Source organism: Zingiber officinale, unplaced genomic scaffold (assembly GCF_018446385.1).
Source record: "Zingiber officinale cultivar Zhangliang unplaced genomic scaffold, Zo_v1.1 ctg251, whole genome shotgun sequence".
NCBI lineage: Eukaryota > Viridiplantae > Streptophyta > Magnoliopsida > Zingiberales > Zingiberaceae > Zingiber > Zingiber officinale.
In genome coordinates, this window is record NW_024589922.1 from 742631 (window position 1) to 747310 (window position 4680).

At 37.6% G+C, this 4680-nt stretch overlaps 1 pseudogene; it reads right to left on the bottom strand.

Annotated features, from left to right (window-relative positions):
- Positions 1 to 457: 457 nt before the first annotated feature.
- On the bottom strand, positions 458 to 2556 carry LOC122037294 (annotated as a pseudogene).
- Positions 2557 to 4680: the final 2124 nt, after the last annotated feature.

Consider the following 4680-nt stretch of genomic DNA (forward strand, 5'->3'; position numbering starts at 1 on the left):
GATGTAGTTTCTGTCAATACAACTCAAGGAGAAGACTGAATTTGACTTACCAAGAAGATTCAAGATACAACCTGTGTCAAAACTTAAGAAAAATCTGTGTCAAAATTTGAGAAAGAGAATTCCACCTTGAACAATCAAATTGAGTTGAAATCAATGTTGAGCAGGTTCATGTTAGGAGACTACCTCAAGAATACATTCAAACTTTATAAATACTAAAATTCTATAACCATCTTCCAGTATTGACCCAATTACCACTTTAAATTAATTATATTAGCTAACATGCATTGCCAATTAAAATATCAAGACCGAGATTTTAGGTGGCTCTGGCTATCTGAAACAACACCCTTGAACAAGTTTAAGTAAGCATATGGCTATTCCTACTGCCAGTGTGTATATATTTACGTATGAGCACTGATGAGCTTACATTGCACTAGACGTGCAATTTTGAGATACAAGATCATGCACTGTAGCCATGGATAAAGGGACTCCACTTAGCTGAGTTGTAACTTCCACAAACATTACCACAAGCTTCTTCCATCGCATCCTTCGAGACACCCTCGTTACATATGTTTGCAAAAGCTCGCATATACTTCATGCCATATTGAGTGAGCGATCCACAATGCAACTCGAATGCTTGGACCTAAGGTTTTTTGTTAACACATGGTCATGTTTAATAAAATAGATTGTGAAGATGAATCCGCTAGAGCACAATATTTACCACTGTTTTCAAGCAAACCCAATCATCAACCAGAGCCTGACCAGATGGCCTCATGGTTTTGAGGACTGAAGGTGCAACATCCGATCCAAAAATTAGATTGCCGATGAGTTCGATGCTACTGTCAAGGTGTGCTCTGTGCATCATCATCTCAGTGATCTCCGAGAGAATTTCCTTCTTTTTGTTTGACCCTTCCTCTAATCTTTCATACTGAAAGCAAACACTAGGTTGTTAAGATATAAGAACAACGCAAGGGGTTAAAAAGGTGCTCCAAAACAGAATCTGCAGTGTTGAAAGATGGAAACTGCATGAAAAGATCGACAAATGGGTCTAAATCAGTTGAAAGACAATACTGATAGTTAAAACCAATTGAAACTGCCATGTTTCCTACTTACATATGAAATCCGTGTATATAGTTTTTCTCTCCACTGCTCCAAGTTCACAGGTTAAATATAACATTATCGATCAATATGCTAGAAATCAAGGTCACTCACACATCCCTTGGTACTAGGCCCTTAGAATGGTACCAAAGATACAATGTTCTTATTAAATCATTCAGTCTCCAAGTTAAATCATTGCTATGAATGGAAATAGCATAAAAATAATAAGGGAAAACGAAGTGTTCTTCACTCACCATGTGCCATAAGAATAGGAGGTCAGCATCTCTCTGATTGATGACTCCCATCTGCTTGTTGAGGCGAAGTCCATTCTCAGTTAAATTGGCATTGGCAGGGTCAAAGCCCTGGTAAAGGTACAACTTCTCAGGTTTTACATTCTTATCACCATACTCCATCACATGAGACCCTGCACTGTATGTGTTCTGGTTTGATGTCCTCATCTTCACCTGAACACATTATCAGAGAAACCCTTCAAAAAAACAAGAAGAGGACTATAATAGAGATTAACAGGAACTTACTGACTCATACTATTTCCCAACCATTTCCTCCTTTAGATTGTGATTCTCACTGCCATAAATATAATTAGAAGGTTAGCAATGCCATCATATTGAAAAGGCTCCTATGTTTGGAGGATTTCTACCCTTAAAAATAGGAATACCATTACAAATGGAAGTTCTGGCTCCTTTTTATCTTGTAAATGAGTTAGCACACCAGGCCGTGTGTCAAAATTAAGAACCAAGATGACTTTTGCAGCAGTAAAATTTACATTCTGTTATTGTGACAACAGTAACCACACGCTAATTTCTTGACAAAGTTTTTCAAGAAAGACCAAGTTATGGCTTTGAGAAGAGTAAAAGGTAAAAAGCATTTAATGTCCGAAGCAAAATTTTCTTGGGGAAATTTTAAACAAATAAAGCTATGTCATTAGCAAGACTTAAAAGTGTAGCTATTCTGTAATGCACTAACATCTTGTAATTAAAACTAAGTTACTAATAAGAAAATTCAACAATTGAACTTGGATTCGATGCTCTAATCCAATTTGTTGTACTTCAGTGCCTCTTTGTTGTTTCATCTCAAAAGAAACAAAATCACTGAAGAAGGAAATACATTTAAAAAAAAAATCCTTAGCGGAACCAAACAATCTAATGTCAGCCCATTAACATGAAAAAAAATAAATTAAATGCAATAAAATGTTTAGACCTTTTGAACTTGACAACAGATATGACTTGTTTAGGTATAAAACTCAAACCTGTCTTCCATCCATGCAACGCTGTACAAGTCACCAAGGCAAGTCATATATTCCGGTGGTGGTGGAGGATCCATCCCAGGACAGTAGGTTCCCCAGCTGCTTTCAACAGCATTGGATGCTGTTGTCACATATACATTAAGGTCTTCTGGCATTAAACCTTCAAAGATACTGCCACTCTCACATGCTTCCAAATAAATAATCTGTTCAAACGAACACCAACAATGATCAGCAATTAACTTGGTTATAATACACATTTTGTAATCAAAAGTTACCCATCAGCTACACTCACACAATTATAGAATTTACTACTACCTTGTTTCAAGGCAAGTCATGAGAATCGTCAGATAAGGCACATAAATGTAAAAAATAATCAACAAGTCACAAGCAGCCACTGTAAACGTGTCCAAGTACCAAGTGTATGTTAAATATGTAAAAGGGAGACAAAAAAGAAAATCATCATAATTACTAAAAAAGCAAACCTATTTCACCAAGTGGATCGGATACATTCCTTACCTCATGGCTACATGCCATTATTTTACCTAAAATTAAATTTATCAAGGTTGTGCAAATCATACCTGGAATCTTGTTAACCAATATGCGAGCTTTTTCTGCACGTTTGAGATTTAAATGTGCACCTCTACTTGAGTAATATCTGTTGTCATCTTGAATGGAAATTATGTATGATAGAGATTAAATTCTGTTAATTTCAAGCATTTTTCCAAGGGAATGAATAGTGCATGACAAACTTACATACTCCATGGACAAATTGAAGTTCACCGACTAGAGTGTATAATGAAATGCATAAAGCAGTATATGTAAAATTTACAACTCATGTTGATTGCAACTGCTTTCTTACAAAAATTCTTGTAAAAAAGGGCAGTATGGTTCTTTCTTTCACATGACTTGCTCAAAGTTGGGGAACAAAAATATTCTGAAATGGAAAAAAATGGTTCAATATATAACCAATAACAAAATTCCCCATCATAGACATACTTGCATAAAATAAAGGGTTAATTAATAAATCTATTACAACCTATGGAATTCCATATCTATGAAAACATTAAAAAGAGTTAATTAATAAATGATTTGTGAAGTTGGCAAGGAAGGCAAAGTCACCATTGAGGTAATACGCCAGCAGGGAGTCAAGCTAGATGTTGTTGAGGCTGGCACCAGCAAAGTCGAGGGAGGGTTTCAGCAGCTGTGGGGTTAGGGATTCAGGGGTAAGTAAGGTTTTTCCATTTTCCACTAATTTAACATTGCAAGTTTATCCTCAGTTGACAAGCAATGTAGTTAAAGAGGCTGATCTACATTTTCTACATCATCGACTTAACAGTTGTGGGATATGTTGAGATAAATTTGATTTTTTTTTTAAAAAAAGCATTATGAAAGATAAGAAAAATCCCTATAAAAGTTTTGATAGATCTATAATAACACTAATGAAAAGAAAAACACTTCGCAAGAAACAAGATCTATGGAAGAGATTCTCTTTGACCAATTTCAGGACTATACTTCAATATTTCCCTGAATTATACTAAATGACTAAAAGAACATTGAAAAAACTACTAGGGTTATCTATTTCTCTCTTCTTCTTTTTTTGTTTTGTTAGCAAGATTTTTATTTCAAAGTTAGACCGACGGAGTTTGTAATTCTCATACTACTAAAGACATCGTTCCACTTGTTCACAAGAACATTGAATCAATGAAGTCCAGCTGGATTCTTTTTAGTTTCTCTATCAAGCAAGGATAAAATAAGCCCTTTTAAATTCTCCCTGCAACCTTTGCTACTTAGAAAGTCTCTCTGACTCATGGACTAAAGTAAATCGATTGTAAACGCAGAAACTACACAGTGGCATTACCTCGGACGCTAAATGGACAACCTTCTTGGCGCGCTGAAACAGAGAGAGATTCCCTCTGCAAGAGTGTATGTGCTGGAACTGGTCAATGCCGAGCTTGTGAGTGACCTAGCCGAACTGGATGTAGACGAAATCGGAGTAGGGGAGGTCGACCTTGATGTAGCTGACGCCGTACTAGATGAGATAGCTCCGGATCTGGACACCCTCGAGGTTGGAGACGGAGCCGTAGCCGAGGAAGCCAGACACGCGCGGGGCATAGTAGACGACGTACTCGAAGTCGACGTAGCACTCTCCGTAGAGATCGATGACGAAGTAGCCGTTGGAAGTGACGGAGAAAGACTTGACGGTGTCGGGGAGGATGCCGGGAGGGAGGTTGTACTCCTGGAGGATGTCGTAGACAGTGGAGCTGTTGGACGGCGAGGCCGACGATTGGGCAGTCACCGCCGCGGAGAGGGAGGAAGGGAAG